Raw genomic sequence first — 17,512 nt, forward strand, 5'->3', positions numbered from 1 at the left:
TTGTCTAGATGTGTGACTTTAAGTAAGTGCTCCAATCTCTCTACACCTTGGTTTTCTAATCTGATAATCAGAGTTATTTTCAAACTCATAGGGCTGTGCTGAGAATAAAGGAGAAAATGTATATTCGTACTTAGCATCATGGCCAGCAAGGAATAGGTGCTTAGCAAATGAAAGCTAAAAATACTGAATGCTAGTTGCTGTCATGATCATTATTTTCACCAGAACATTTTTCTCTTGCAGAAGTCAATTGCATTCACAGACAATAACAATCAAATTAGAAAGTGCAGTGGAAAAGAAGATACCATTTACGACCACCGCCACACTATACACAAAATCGGGTACCCAGCAGTAAATTGAACAAAATATCTGCAGTATCTCCATGAGAAATAAGGAAGACCTCAATAAATGGAGAGACAGAACATGCTTCTAGGTTGGAAGCCTGAACAATGTAGATATCTTTCCTCACAAAAAGAGCAAAAAGATTCAAGGCAAATTAAAATGCCAACATATTTCATAGAGGTTGAAAAACTGATCTTAAAAATAATAACTTTTAAAGAATATAGGACTTATTTTTTGAAGAATAAAAGAATCGTGATTGGCCAAGATGTTTCAAAGAATAAGGAAGAGAGACTTAGAGCACCAGATACCAAGTTTGTAAGAAGCTATATTAAGATTGTGTTTCTAGTGGAGACAATTTGTCCAACATAATAGAAATCTCAGAAATAGACTCTTGAATATATGGAACTTTGATATTTGAAAGACCTGGCATGGAAGGTCAAAAGGGGAAAAAAAGACCATGTAATAAATTAACCTGAGGGTGGGGGGAAGGATATCCATATGGTGGGGGAGAAAAGTAAAGTTAGTTCTAAGTTTGTACCATATACAAAAATAACTCTTGATAATTCAAGGGCTTAAATGGCAAAAGCAATATTTTTCTTTTTAGGAGAAAATATGGGAAATATATTTCTAATCTTGGGATAGCAAGAAAGTTTTAAACTAATTCTAATTGTGAAATTAAAAAGTTTTATTGAAGTTAAGAATTTCTGCTCATCAACAGACCTTAAAGAATGTGAGAACTTACAAATCGGATTGGGAAGAGATATTTTCAACACATGTAACCAGCAATGGATTATCAGGGGGCACATAAAGAGCTCCCTCAATTCAGTCAGAAAACACCCCACCCCCTCTTTGCTTCCCAAAATGGCAAAGACTTAAACAGACAAGTTTCAGGAAAGGAAGTAACATAGAAAGTTGCTCAGCTTGAGGGAAATGCCAATCACATCCACAGGGATATTTTATATTCACTTAAGTAGCAAAAATTAATAATTCCAATACCAAGTATTGGAGAGGTTATAAATCCATAGGATCTTCTATACTTTATAGGCAGGAATATAAATGTGTATAAACTCTTTAGAAAGCAGTTTGACATTAGTTTAAATGTTGGCCAGGTACCTACCCCAAGACCCAGAAATTTCTAGACACATATACAAATTACTGAGCATATAAGGAATGTTTATAGCAGATTCATCATAATGGAATCTGGAAATCTGGAAACAACCAAGATATGCAATTATTTGAATATACTATAATGTATTTATCCATTCTCTTGGTATATTCATATAATTGAACACTATATAGCAATAGAAGGAATACATTTCAGTTACATGCCACAGCATGAATGTTGTGTTTGACCAGGTCTTCTAAGGAAAGATGCCAAGGTAGGATTAACTATGGAAAGTGCTTCTTAGGAGATGCTTGTGGGAGAAAATAGGAGGAAGGCTGAGAGAGCCATAGCCTGAGATGCAGGTCTGACCCCAAAGGACAGAGGAGGAAAAAAGGGCAGGATGGAAGAGGTGTAGACTGTACTAGGTCTACAGACCATTTAGTAAGGTCACCCAGGTGTCCGTAAGCTTGCGTCAGCTGTCAGAGGAGCCCTGTGTCTCCCAGGACTGGGGCTGCCTCAGTGTCTCAACCACACTCCGTCACCAGCTGGAAGCAATGACCCAGGGAGCAGAGGGAGGCGTGGTCTTGGTGCAGCCCAGCAATGTTCACAACAAAAAGCACAGAAGAGGGCCCTTGGTCGAGTACACTTACATTCTCACGGTCACCACTGTTGCCTTAGCAAAATAATAGTGAGTGGGGAAATGAAACCAAGAAGATTGCATTCAGGAGGATATCCTTTGATATAAACAATAGTTAAAGACAAGAGTAAAAATACTAAAACAAAACTACATGTTAAAAAAAAAAAGCAGGGGAATGACATACACAAGAATCAGCATTGTTGGGGCGGGGGGGGTGCACAGAAAGATAGGACCCAAGAGGAGTACATAAGCGTTGTGATGTAAGCGGTTGCCCATAGTTTTGTTCCCACATTCATAGAGGGCTCATGCATTTTGCTTCTGTTTAAGAAAAATGAGTCAGTACATATATATGACATGCATAGAAACAAAAGGGGCCATGCATGGATCAAAAACGAGAGTGTTTCATGAGAAAGGAATTGTCATTAATGTAATTCTGAAAAAAAAATAAAAATTAAAAAATTAAAAAAATGTAATTCTGTGACTCTAAACCCTAATATATTGCCTCCTTTCCTACGCTCTGATGTGTTTATCTCTAATTATTAGTGACTGAGACATTCCCTAATATCACAGATTAAATTACAGGTTTGTTAGGATCTCCCCAATATGGTAATCTGGAATCCAGATGTCCCAATTTAGGATCTCTTAGATGGTGTGTTCAAAGTCCAGGTGCTCAAACAGGAGCAGAGAAAGTAGTTAAATGGTAATAGCATTGCTGTACATGGGCTTTCTCCAAGGACTGGTTAGTGATCTCCTTCTCAGACAAACTAGAGCCTGGAGTTTAGAATTTTAGGAGTACAGACCTAGCCTCTGGGTCAGGCCCAAGGGAGTAGGGAGGCAGCAAAGAAATAGGCCACAGGGTTATCAAGAGGCACTATGCACAATGATCAGGAACACAAACTCTAAGGCAAACTCCCTAGGTTTGAATCCCAGCGTTACCACATTCCTCATTTGTCACCCAATCTCTTCGGGCCTTGATTTCTACATTTCTAGAAATAGGGAGAATGTTGCTTTCTCAGTAGTGTGTTTATAAAAATTAAATAACCCGTTATACCCAAAATGCTTAAAAGAAGGCCGAATGCACTAGGTTATGGTATAGTAATTGGAAACTCCCAAATATTACTGTCTTAACATAAAAAAGTTGTGTTCTCCAGGCATAAAAGGCCAAGTATCACAAGGGAAGCAACATCATGCATAAGCTTTGGAATGGAGTGTCTTTAAGCCCTATATAATGAAGAAGGCTTTCTCTACCCAACACCAAGAAATGCCCACTAAGCCCCATGTGGTTTCTGTTGCTCAGGGTCTGTTCTGTATCTCCTCATTGCAAGATCTAGGTAGACAGAGCTTCCACTATCAGAACTGTCAATTGCTTTGGCAAGGGAAAGAGACACGATAGGATGTGCACCAGTCTTAAAATTTCTTCTCTGATAGGTCACACAATTCATGGACTGAAGCAGGTGACTGCTTCAACTGGACAAGGAATTGTGAGCCTACCACATTCCTGCAGGAAGGAAAGCAGAATACTTGTGAACAATCTAGTTGACTGTGATGTGTCTGGTGCTATCTATGGGTTAGTTATTATAATTCTGGAAGATTTGCAGAGCCAGCTGAAATACATTAATAGGATACCCAGGAAGAACCAGAAAGGCAGTTCAGTCTATGTACATATCCCTCTTCTACCAGTCTGCCCTGCCTCTGAAGGACCATGTCTTTTCCATGCTCATATCACTAACACCTAGAAGTACCCGGTCAGTCTGTGATAGGTAACTGAGACATTCGCTAGGGATCAATGGACCAAAGAATGAAAAATGACTTCTAGGGAATGCTCCTAAAGTGACTTTTCCTGGGCCAATTCCCAGGTTACTAGCTGAGGCCCCCAAGTGGGTTTTCTGGGCACCCTCAATCGTGTACTTTCTGATGTCAGAGACCTGGAAGGAAGGGTTTCCTGGGCAACCACTTCTGCTACGTGGATCAATTGCTCCATGCTCTTTGCTGCCACTAAATATTAACAGAGCCAAGTGAAAGATCTCCTGTGGCATAACAAAAGTGTTTGAAGGAGACAGAAGAATAAATTTCTTTGGATCAAAAAGAAAACCCACAAGATCGTCAATGGCAAGTACATGATACAGGGCTCCGGTCTACTTCATCGTGAGAGCTGTGGCCATCCTGAACAGAGTTATTGGACTTCTTTAAAGCCTATAAGTTTCTTCTATTGACTTTGAATTAATCACTCAGGAACCAACAGATACCATTTGTTCACATCTAGCAAACATTGCATATATGATGACTATTAACATGGTCCTTGTTTTCATGGAGCTTTCAGACAAGTGCAAGGGTAGAGGAGAGGACTGTCATTAAACGAACACATAAATGAGTCTATAATTAAAGTTGATATATGTACTTTGAAGGCAAAGGTCATCATTCTATGAAAACATGTAACAATAGGACCCGATCTAAGGAGGGGGAGTAAAAGGGCAGGGAGGGGCATGCAGGGCATTCAGAGGTACCTTTCTAGAAATAATGTTGGAGCTGATATCTAAAGAATAACTAGGGATTGAACAAATCAAGTTTAGGAGTAAAAAGTGGTTTTAGGCAAAGTGAAATATAGGGCCAAAGAAGCTGGAGTAGAAGGGTTTAAGTTTTTATTTTTTATTTTTTTGGGGGGGCTTAAGTTTTTAAAACTAAAAAATTTGGCCAGAGTGTGGGGGTGGAGAGGGAGAGGGGTATAAGACAAAGCTGTGCTGTAGGTTATATTAAGAACTTGGTCTTTCTACTGCAACAAAAAGCCTTTGACAAAAGGCCCTTTACGTGACTCTCTGGATGGGAGACCAGAGAGGCAGAGCTTACGTGAAAAAACAGCAATGACCTTAACTCTGGAGTTAGGGTTCCCTGCTGTATCCTGCTAATGTGAAGGATGGATAGTGGAGACCACCATTTGCTAGAGAGTTCCCCTGAACACAAATCTTTCAAGTGTATCTTTCAAAAAGTATTGCATTCAAATAAATTTTCAAAGCAGTTGTATACTACCTAGCACCTCTGGAGAGTCATAAGACAACATAACTATATACAAGGTCAAGTCGTACCAGAAAGATCAACATTACTTAGCTCAATATTTCTAAAACTTACGTGATTATGGAGGCATCATATTTTCAAATAAATCTGACTTCCAACCTGTGGGGCTAATATTTGGTGAAATACTCTTTTCAGGATAGTATAGACAATCTGGGTCCATACATGATCATAAATACAAGTTTAAAAAATGCAGTAGTCCTCCCTGATCTGTGAGGTATGTTAAAGACCCTTAGGGGCTGCTTGAAACTGTGCAGAGTACCAAACTCCGTATGTACTAGGTCTTTTCTTATCCATATGTATGATCATATGTATAAATCATATGATCATATGATCATACATATGTATGATCAACAGTATAAATTACATACACTGAGGGATTAACAATAACTAATAAAAGGTATATGAATGTCGTTTTCCTCAATTTCTCTCAAAATATCTTGCCCTATACTCATCCTTCTTAGGATGATGTGATGAGATGAAGTGAGGTGAAGGATGTAGGCATTGGGACATAACATTAGGCTACTGTATTTTTAAAAATATTTTATTTATTTATTTGACAGAGAGAACACAAGCAGGGGCAGAAAGTAAGGGAGAGAGAAAGGGAGAAGCAGGCTCCCTGCCGATACAGGGCTAGATTCCAGGACCCTAGGATCATGACCCCAACTGAAGGCAGACGCTTAACTGACTGAGCCACCCAGGCAACATAGGCTACTATTGACCTTCTGACAATATATCAGAAGGAAGATCATCTATACCACCTCTGGCCATGGGTAACAAACCATGGAAGGCAAAACCACAAATAAGGGAAAACTACTGTAAAAAAGGAAATCTTTCATAAACACGAGTTTTAGAAATATAGTTAGTAATAGGTAACCTGCCAGGAAAACCATAACACCAGTGTGTCAAAATCTACAGTTGAGGACCACTGGGCAGGCGGCTAATAAGAAGAATGATATTTGGCCAAGGAACGGCTTGGCAACCCCAGGGAACCTATTGATGGATGGCTCTATTGACTCTAGACTATTCTCTGACAAGTGTGTCAGGAGAAATCAACTAAAGTGTTCTGCACAGTTCTGCAAGCTTCAAGAACATGGTCTTTGACAGTCAACCTCACGGCAGTCTTAATCCATGAGTTGTGGGTGTCATTGCCCAAGATTGCTTAGGCCAAACCCCCTTTTGTCATTACTAAGTCTGTGAGGAAAATTAAACCAAGATTCCTCCCAGAAGAAGGGTCAGAGCTTGTGGTTCAAAAAAGAGAGAATCAAGGACTGTATGTTGGACACATGATGGTAGATGCAGAGAGCTGGAGCAGAGGACAAACCTTGAAGCTCTTGGGGTGACTAATATATAGGAGGAAATGAGCAGAGTGTGTCCCAGACTGGAGGAAGGAGGATGTGGTAACACGAGGCTTACCAAGTGTTGGGGCAATGGAAAGCGAAGGCTGGAGGAGAACTCAGAAACCCCTGTAGTCCTAGTTGCTGTTTTTATGGTTGGAGCCCTGAGTAACTACAGAACTTCTCTGAAGGTACACAGCCATGGAATGTTTGAGGCCAAGCTAAAACGCCATGCATGTACCCATCATTGCAGTCCACATCAGCCAACGATAAGTGTGGTGGCAATGCTGGCAGTGTCATATTAGTTATTTAAATAAAAACCGAAATTAATCTCTTTGGAGCCTAAATTATAAAGAAATTTTTTTCTTCCTAAAGAGGCAAGAAAGGCCAACATTTTTAGGTATACATAAATCTGGAAATAGAAATGAGGCAGTTCCTAAAATGAGATACAATTTTTTTCTCCCCCCGCCCCATTCATTCAGAAAAATTTATATTCACTTTTTTGGCTTGAAGCAAGATCAAGGAAGTACACTCAACCTCATCTCTCCTATTAACTACAGCTAAAGACCCTAAACGAATCACACATAACTATCAGAAGGCTCTGACAGGTGGATCAGAAAGGCACAGTGGGTTAGAATCACTGCACTCATGATGATGACCTGGTAGTGAGGTCTGAGGATTTTTAGGGTTTTTGTGGAGGGGTCTCCTTTTAGCTTCTTCTATATCCTGACCCAGATATGAAAACAGCCTAAAGCCTGGAACTGCCAGTGGATGCAGAGAAAAAAACCCCAGGGAAAGCCAGAGCGTATGAAAAAGGAGGACCTGATGGAACCAAACCTTTTTGACCTTGCCAGCCCTTCTCCAGGAAAACACCAGCAAATACTGGTTACCCTTTCACACACATTTCCCCTGGTAGCTAAAATGGTAACTAAGGGACAGAGCCCTGTTGACCCTACCCACCCCACACCAGCCAAGTCCTAGCTAAGAGGCAGAGCTCCTTCTTACCACCACAGCTGACCCCATGGGCAAGCTAAAACCCCAGCTTTCCAACCACAACACTAGGAAGGGGAAACCCTGGGAAAGAGAGTCTACAGTGTGGGGTGGGGAGTCATGAGCCAGGAACTAGAGAAATTGCTCCTTTAATATCGCAATGTGAAATTCCTGGCTCACACTTGAGCTGAGCATGTATAAAATGACCTAGAATCAACACAGTGGAGACTTTGAATACTGAACCATAGGGTAGACCACAGCCCAGGTTTCAGACTGGCAGCTGGGTGGTATACAGGCAGAGCGGAAAGAAGAGCACTTAGATGCTTTCAAATCTAAATGGACATTGGACTCACAGACCATAGAAATTACAGCAGGTTGTACAGTCTGAATCTAACCAGGTTGCCTGCCTCACTGGGAAAAAAAAAAAGGAAGAAATAAAAGTCTAAACTTTCTAGATTTAAAAAGGACTCTGTTTCATGACATAATATTCAAAATATCCAAGATTCAACCCCAAATAATTTCACATACAGAAGACTAAGGAGACCTAAAGGGAAAGGCAGTCATCACAGCTAACACTGAGAAGACTTAAATATTGGAATTTCTAGACAAAGACCCTAAAATAGTTATTATAAATTATGCTTCCAGAAGGTATGTATTTTTTATGTAACTGGAAAGATAGATGCAACAAAAGCTATCAAAAGGAGCAAATGGAAGTTTTAGAATTGAAAAATTCATTGGAAAGACTCAACAGAGTGGAAAAGAACTCTACGTTATGACATAGACGAAGTTTAACTCAAAATGGATCACAGAACTGAGTATAAAATTATTTTTAGGGGATCCCTGGGTGGCTCAGCGGTTTGGTGTCCGCCTTCAGCCTAGGGCATGATCCTGGAGTCCCGGGATCGAGTCCCACATTGGGCTCCTTGCATGGAAACTGCTTCTCCTTCTGCCTGTGTCCCTGCCTCTCTTGCTCGCTCTCTCTCTGTGTCTCTCATGAATAAATGAATAAAATCTTTTTAAAAATTATTTTTAAACAAAGCAATTAAATTAGAACTAAATATAAAAGTAACTTGAACTCATGGGAAAAAAAACTGGAAAAAACTTTGACTTTGAATTAGAGTTCTTAGAAACAAGAAAGAAGGATCATCCACACAGAAAACATGGTTAAAGCTGACTTTATCATAATAAAGAAGCCTTTACTTTACAAAGGACATTGTTAAGATCCTATGAAAAGATAGGTCATGAGCTGGAAGAAAATATTTGTGATCGCCTATAAGACAAAGGATTTGTATCCAGAATATATAAAGAACTCAAGATTCAATGACCAGAAACAAAGACCATATTTAAAAATGGACAAAAACTTGACATACACTTCACCAAAGAAGATATATGGATAGCAAGTAAGATGCTTCAGACTAATAAGATTAATAACATGGATGAAAAGATGCTTCAATATAATTTATTAGTGATATGCTGATTAAATGACAATTCTAAGTGTCAGTGAGGATGCAAATCAACAGGAACTCTCCTACATTGCTGGTGGTAATGTAAGATGGTACAGCCACTCTGGAAAATTGTTTGGGAGTTTCTTATCAAGTTAAATACGTATTTATCATATAACCGAGTAATCTCACTTCCAGGCATTTATCCTAGAGCAATGAAAACTTAGGTTCACACAAAAACACTACACAAATGTTTATAGCAGCATTATTCATAATCACCAAAAAAACTAGAAACAACCAAAAGGTTCAGTGGGTGACTGGATAAACAAACAATAGTCTATGCATACAATAGAGTACTACTCAGCAATAAAAATGAACTATGAATATACACAGTAACAGAGGTGAACTCAAATGAATTATGCTAAGTAAAAGATCTCAGTATCAAAAGGTAACATACGTTAAGATTCAATTTATAGGACATTCTGGAAAAGACAGTGTTGGAACAGAGGATGGATCAGTGATTTCCAGGGATTATGAGTGGGAAGAGGAGTCTAGCTAAAAGAGGTAGCAGGAGAGAACTCTTTGGGATAGTCCACTTGTTCTATGCCCTGGCTATAAAGCTGGTTATAAGAATCTATGCATGTGTAGGGACGCCAGGGTGGCTTGGCGGTCGAATGTCTATCTTTGGCTCAGGGCGTGATCCTCTGTCCAGGGATCGAGTCCCACATAGGGCTCCTATGGTAGCCTGCTTCTCCCTCTGCCTCTCTGTGTCTCTCATGAATAAATAAAATCTTAAAAAAAAAAAAAAAAGAATCTATGCATGTGTAAAAATTTACACACTCTGCACCAAAATGTGAATTCTACTCTATGATTTTTAAAACTAAAGAAAACTTTTATGGAATTTCTACTGTACACCATAATCTCTAACAATAAAAAGACAATTTGATCTTTTGAAAGGGAATTATGTGCATAATGTGAAAATGTCACTTTTGAGATTTCTAGGAGACTGGTTTTCATCCCAGAATTCTAATCAATTTCATCTATTCTAGGACTTTCTGTGTCTGCAGGTCTACTATGGACTAGGGGAAAGGAGGGTGTAACTCATGATATTAATAGGAGTCTGAAGTAGGCCTTAGGACTTAGAGAAATGGTGTTTGATTGGAAAATTTAAGAATTTCTTTCACTCATGGTTGGTGCTGACAAGTAACTTGAAACCATGGAGCAGATGCTGTGACGGGGAACAGCTGGGGTCCAAGCACCATCTTGCCCAGAGCAATAGAGGCAGAGTTTCAGCTAATCCTGTGGTTGCTTAACCCTCCCTGCATACAGTTCCAGCTGGCCTTTTATTTGGGGTGGAAATGGTGGGAATGGGAATTTATATTCAAATGTATTCTGTAAATATGATAAAGGTTCTGCATGTCTGAGAGGACTCAGAGGGGGAAAAAATAGGTGGCGCTGGCCAGCTATAAGAGAATAAGAGCATGAGTACAAAAAAATTGAGTAATAACTTCATTATTGAATGTAATACCCTGATACACATTTCTTCTCTCAAAGGTGCCCAGACTCCAGGGCAGAACTCTCTGAAGCAATGGAGTTTACTACAAGGAAACCCAGGTGGCTCCAGGCTAGAAACAGAGTAAGCTCTACTTTCACTTAAAATGAGACCAACTCATTCACTGAGGAAAATTAGCTTAGAAAGTACAGGTGTGCTCCCCAGACAACAGGCACACAGCCCCTCCCTCCCACAATTAGTGGAAGCAAAAATCCCAGCTGACCAGGGAGATGAACACTGCTGTGATTATTTTCATTTCAAAAAGGATCCACTTAAAATATTTACTTTGGTAGTACCTTCAAGTGTGGACCACCTCTGGGGCATTTGGATTTTTCATAAATCATTAAGCACTGGGCTGAGGGCGTGCAGTGATGGGGAGTTCAGAGTCTTTGCCAATTGAAGATCAATAGAAATGAAGGTGCGTCATCCCTGAAATGATGCTGTGAGTCAATGGGAGGGATGGGGTTATGATTTACACCCAGTCCACTTTAGGAAGCCTGTCCATGGAATGAGGGGAATGGTCCCGGTGATGTGGAGGAAGGAAACCATTCCTCCCAAAGTGGGTTGCCGGGTGTCACAAGAAAGCCAGGAATGTCCTGTCACCTCTGCCTGTTTGTCCTCTCTCCACTCAAAGGGCCTATGACTGGAGGTGACAGGTCTTGGTGAAGCTCAATGCATTCTGCCTCTGGGCCTCACTTGCTCATTATAGAAGGCTGCAATTTCATTTCAGATCGGCAGTGTAAAACCTGTTGTCATATTTTATGTGATGATGTTAACTCTGCTATGAAATTATACCCTGAGAATACCCCAGAGCCGGCTCAGTACATATAAATAGCCATTTATCAGATGCAACCCATAATCTTCCCGCTGCTGTGACCCATTCTGTAATTTCCCCTCAGCTGACAAGCTACAAATGAAGAGTGTACTTAGATTTCAGTTATGAGGTTTAAAATATGGATGTGGATATAAAAAGCTAAGCCCTTCAAGAAGAAACCGGGGAATTTTTCCATTAAATTCTGAGGGCCTTCATCCATCTGCTTTATAATCATACAGGAATCCTATGATCCCTTCACTGACCTCCCACACAATCTCTCTCCCCACTGATTCCATCACCTCCCCCCCGCTTCTAACTGGCCCACCACCCACTTCCGTGCCCACACCCTCACACCCGCCAGCACATGTGCTTTCTTCATACGTGCTCACAGAATGTCCCTGTAACCTCAGAGTCTGTGGACATATCGATATAAGCTTTAACCACAGAGTTGTTTTTTTCCACAAAAATCAACGTTCATGTAGTATGAGTGGGTACCAACCACTATGTACGAGATACCTCATGCATTTGCTCTCATCTTATATATGAGCAAACAGAGGTTCAGAACAAACTACGTCTAAGATGACAGTTAACACTCTGAACCCAGAATCCGAACCCAGAACAGTATCAGACCCTGTCCTAGTGTCTGTGCCTGTGGTAACTACTACAAGTTGGTGGCTAACAGGAATGTATTCTCTCATAGTCCCGAAGGCTTCAGAAGCCTGAAGTCAAGACGTCAGCAGATCCCACTCCTTTCCCTGTCTCTAGGGGAGAGCCCCTTCCTTGCCTTTCCAGTTTCTGGTGGCTGTCCATGTTCCTTGACATCTGGCTCCTTGCCTCTGCTCCGTCTTCACATCACCTTCTCTGTGAAAGCTCCCTCTGTCTTACTCTTACAAGGTTACACGTGATCGCATGCAAGACCCATGGGGCTGTACTAGGAGATGCTCCTTAACTTAATCAAGACCCATGACTTAAGCACACCTTTTGCCATTTAGAGTAACATTCAGAGGTTCCAGAAATTTTACATGGTTACCCTGGGGTGGAGGTGTGGACTAATTTTTAGTTGGCCACAGACTCCAGAGCTGTCAAAGTCCCCATTCTGCGCCCCATCCCCACGGCCACCCCCCCCAACCCCCATCCCCACACTAACGCGGAAGAAATCCTTGAGCTGCCGTCACCTACGTAACCTACGGGTCCAAGTGTCTCCTTCGCCAGCCAGATCCAGTTACTTGAAATTCCCAGGGACCTGAATTCACAAACTCCTTTGGATTCAAACATCGAGACATCATCAACAGAACAAGATATCTGGGAAGGGTAAGTGATGAGGCATTACTAGTTCAATCACCTCAACAGAGATCAGGTTATCAGTTTACCCTGGTCACTCAGGGAGGGCCCTGCAGAAACAAGACACCAATCAGGTCAAATCTGATGGCCTAGTCTGAGGAATGAATATTAACACTTTCTTCAGGTACATTAGGTTAACGGGAACAATGGCTCTGAAACACCCCTTGAGCCTTTTATTTTATTTTAGTTTTGAGGCCTTATCTGCTGGACACAATGTCTGGATGAAAAAGATGCAGTATTTAATTAATTATGTGTACATTTTATCTTTTATATGCTTGGTTGTTCACAGAAGTTAGCTAGCAGGCTGTCTCCTTTTAGGTTTCAATTGTTTGTCAAATTGGCATTTCCTAATCCATTTGTTAGTTATTCCCATGTCCCCACGCTGAGAACTCTCCAAAATGTTTTACCTCCTGAAAAAGACCTTTCTGTAACCTTTTTAAAAATGCTTATTTTTCAAAGAATTTTATGTCGACATTAAAGAACACCTTTGAAAGGATAAAAGAACATCACCCATAATCCCACCAACCTAGCAAACAAGAGTTTTCAGGAGGAGAATGTTCTAACCTTATCGAACATCCCTGTGCTCCTCCAGCAACAGCTTGAGACTGTATGTAAAAGAGAAACAGGAAAATATTTGCTTTTCAGTTGTGAGGCAAAGAACTATTTCAAGAACTGATTAAAGCACTTAGGTACCCTGGCAACAGTCTTATGAATAAATAGGTCTTCATCATGCCCTGGCACCAGAAAATGCTAACAGATGTGATCAAATAAATGGGCAATCACCTGGTAAAATCCTCAGTACTATATATTTTCATTGTGATGCGTTGGAACTTTGTGCTAGAACTTTGCCATAGAAATCCGAGTCCCTGGGAAGTTTGCATTTTCCAAGGCAGAATGCCTTCTCGGTGTCTCACCAACACCCAAGTCACCCCTTTGAGCCCAAGGAATGTACTCTTACATTTAGGATTACCAGGAAATACTAGAGAAACATTTTTTACCCTTGGGGGAAAAAACGCTAACATGAGGCTCTCTGGGGAGCTTTGAGGGGGCACCAAGGGATGAATCTAGACTGGTGGCACTGGGTTTTCTCTCTCTCTCTCTCTTTTTAAAGATTTTATTTATTTATTCACGAGAGACAGAGAGAGAGAGGCAGAGACATTGGCAGAGGGAGAAGCAGGCTCCCTACGGGGAACTCAGTGTGGGACCCCAGAATCACAACCTGAGCAGTTGAGAAGGCAGATTCTCAACCACTGAGTCACCCAATGTCTCAAGAATTTATTAGATGTTTCAGTGGGCGGGCGGGGGGGGGGTATGTTTTGTTTTGGGTTCTTTTTTTCTTTTTTTTTGGAGGAGGACAGAATGAGACTTTCATTAATTATTTTAAGCAAACTTTTCATTGGATTATAGCATAGATACAGAAAACACCTCCAATCCCAAGTGTAGAGCTCAATAAATTTTCACAAAGTGAACACATGCCTATAGTCACCTAATCATGAAACCTAACAGCTCTGCTGAAACTTCCCTCTTCCTCATAAATTAGTTTTAATGGAGTTATAATCTGTGCTGGAAGAGGGCAATTATCCTAACAGGAGCTAACACTTGTTGAGAACTTGAACTACGTGTCAAACACTGTGCAAAACAATTTGTATGCATCGCCTCTTTTCATCCTCACAGGAACTCTATGGGAGGGGTCTTATTACCTCCCCTATCTTAAAGATAAAGAACCAAAGTTTGGAGAGGCCAGATCACTAGCAGATAGGAAATGAAGCTGGGGTTCAAATCCAGGTCTAGCTAATTCTAGATACTGAACTTCTATACCACTGGAGGAGCTACACCATTTCCAGCTTCTACCCAGTCAGCCAGGCATTGGGGCAGATAATTCTGTCTTAGGAGATGTCCTGGGCATTAGTATGTATATAAGCATCCCTGGCCTCTACCCATAAGATACCAGAAGCACAATTCCCTCTGCTTCAGAGATAATAAAAAATGTCCCCACACATTGCCAAATGTTCTCTGGAGAGTAGAAGTGCCCCCAGTTCAGAATCACTGCTATAGATAATACCATATTGCCATGCTTCCCTTCTTTCTCCTTACCAATTTGCAACCTGCATTGAGTCCCTCTGAAATAAATTCATGTTAGCACAGGTGTGCACCTTTCTGGTAGGTAGTGCAATCCTCAACTCCTGGGATCCATCAGTTAGTTTCCTTGGAACTACTGCCTCACTGCCTGGCTTGCATTTAAGAATCTGAATTGAAGGGATCCCTAGGTGGCGCAGCGGTTTGGCGCCTGCCTTCGGCCTAGGGCGCGATCCTGGGGACCCCGGATCGGATCCCACATCGGGCTCCCAGTGCATGGAGCCTGCTTCTCCCTCTGCCTGTGTCTCTGCCTCTCTCTCTCTCTCTGACTATCATAAATAAAAACAAAAATTAAAAAAAAAAAAAAGAATCTGAATTGAAGACTGCTTCGTTTTATTATGTAAATACATTCTTTGCCATGCAGTCTTCTTAAGCCTCAGCTACCACTGCTCCTGCCACAACTGTCATGGCTGCTGTGTCTGTTCCTTTTGACTTTTTTTGGTAGAAACTCAGTGAACACTTCTTCTCATACACTCCCCTTTCCTACCTCACACCCATCATCCTCCACATATATAACTATCTGTCACAGTCATGGAAGGAGAAACTGCCATACTCAAAAAAGGCAAGGTGAGAAGCGATTAAGAGATATTATTTATGAAGGAGAGAGCATGATTTGGGGAAACTGGGAAACTGAGGCAGGATACTGCAGCACTCTGGCTGTGGTAATGGTAGGGAGGCATGACTGGCAGGTGGAAGGTGTGGTTATTTGAACCCAGAGATGGTTCCTAAAGGGTGGCTCTCATTGTCTCAAGCCAAATAGAAGGCATGGGGGCCAAGGATGCAGCCTATATGGTCAGATCCCCAGGGACAGAGCAGCAGGGAAGAGGGCAGAGAGGGGATCGGGGACGGGTGATTGGAAGATGTACAGCACAGTATCTTTACGGTTTTATCTGCTCCCTTCCCTAGATTTCCTTTTGAAGTCCTCTTTATCAGAGCATAGGACTTCTTGCCAAATATGTTATCCTGGTTTTAAAAGATGCCTTCTTCTTCTTGCCAGGAGCTCATTATTCTGGCATCTCCAGCCATGATTTAGAAAACCAAATCCTAGTTTTTGATACCACCTATTTAGCCAGCTGGCCATCTCTCCTCCCCTGCCTTCTCTTCCAAAATTGCAAACTTCAACTGGAAGAAGAAATGAGAAAACCTGATTTACCTTGTGAGTTCAGGGTGGGTTTCTCTATCAATCTCAGGTAGGAGTAATTCACCTTTTAGCCCTTTCTTTGCCTGAGGTCCAGATCAGGATTTCTCAAACCTGTCCGTGTCTGGATGTTCTCTCGATTAATCTGAAGGACACAGAATGCTGCTTTTCACTCAGAATCTAGATTCATCGTGAGCAGGAAGGTCTTTGGGGCCGGGGAAAAGAGAGCTTCAAGATGGAAAGTTTCTATTTTTTTGTCTTTTCCCTCCAAGCCATATACCTGCTGGAATACCCCTCTGCCTTCTTAAAAATTTCCTCTTCTTACTACATGCTGGGTTATTTCTGCCATCTAGTCTAGGAACCCTTTGTTCTCTCCTCTAAGGGCTTCCTCCAAGCCTTTCTACCTTTTATAGGGAGAGCATGGCATTTATAGCACATCTGAGAGAGGCAGACAGAGAGATACCAAGTAAGCAGACTCCAGAGAGTCAAGTTGAAAAAAAAGAACCTTCGGTAGTTCTTTATATAAATTTCTGCTCCTCTTTACTTTTGAGGTCCGGGCCTCTTGGGGAGTCTTGGTAGCAGTGCCATTGAGTTGACATGGCTGTGTTCCTCCCCCTCCCACCCAACCCCCAATAATCTAATAAATTGCACCAGCTATGTATCAAGTCTAGTTCCTTGCCATGAACACAGAAAGTGCGGCAGTGCAGCTCTTGATCCGCATAGACCCACCATGGCCATGACTCACGCGCACTTCCCCACCTCTTGATATGTTGGCTGTTTTGCTGTTGGGCTCCTTGGTATAACTGTAGACTGTATTATCCTGTGTTAAGACTCTCCCTCTCAGTCTAATGGTAAGCATAACTAGTGGATTTTTTTCTTTTTTAAAAGATTTTATTTATTTATTTGAAAGACAGAGAGAGAGAGAATAAGCACAAGTGGTGGGGAGGGAAGAGAGGAAGAATCAGACTCCCCACTGAGCAGGGAGCCTGACGCGGGGCTCGATTCCAGGACCCTGATCATGTCCTGAGCTGAAGGCAGATGCCATGCAGGCACCCCTGGATTTTTATTTTTTAACAAAGGTAATTGAGCATGTTAAGACAGTGCTTACAGGGCAGCCCGGGTGGCTCAGCGGTTTAGCGCCGCTTTCAGCCCAGGTCCTGATCCTGGAGGCCCAGGATCGAGTCCACATCAGGCTCCCTGCATGGAGCCTGCTTCTCCCTCTGCCTGTGTCTCTGTCTCTGTCTCTCTCTCTGTGTCTCATGAATAAATTCTTTAAAAATAAAAAATAAAAAAAAAAAATAAAACAGTGCTTACAGTAGTTAGACTTAAGAACAACTACATACACAAATACAAATAAAATTGAAGTAATTATGACAATCTTTAACATGTGACCTTTAAAAAATTTTTCAAAGTGCTTTCAACATTTTCTTAATGCTGAATCTTTAAATTCTGTCAAATTCTGTCAACATCACTGTTAATTTCCTGATTTGGATAACTATAATGTGGTTATGTCCTTATTCTTAGGAAATATACACTGAAGTATTTAGGAATAGAGGGACACAACCTGCTCCTCATTCTCAATGGTTAAAAAAGGAAAGATTAGGGGTGGTTAATT

General features: G+C 41.3%; 1 long non-coding RNA gene across 18 annotated transcripts in view; it reads right to left on the minus strand.

Annotated features, from left to right (window-relative positions):
* LOC144280566 (uncharacterized) overlaps positions 1–13,449 on the minus strand; it is a 30,466-nt gene extending 17,017 nt beyond the window's left edge. For 15 of the 18 annotated variants that reach the window (XR_013349000.1, XR_013348989.1, XR_013348995.1 and 12 more), the window contains exon 1: positions 13,188–13,396. This is a non-coding gene — a long non-coding RNA (uncharacterized LOC144280566). The other 3 variants (XR_013348999.1, XR_013348993.1, XR_013349003.1) reach the window with 3 other exon arrangements.
* Positions 13,450–17,512: the final 4,063 nt, after the last annotated feature.

This window comes from Canis aureus, chromosome 12 (assembly GCF_053574225.1).
Source record: "Canis aureus isolate CA01 chromosome 12, VMU_Caureus_v.1.0, whole genome shotgun sequence".
NCBI classification, from domain to species: Eukaryota; Metazoa; Chordata; class Mammalia; order Carnivora; family Canidae; genus Canis; species Canis aureus.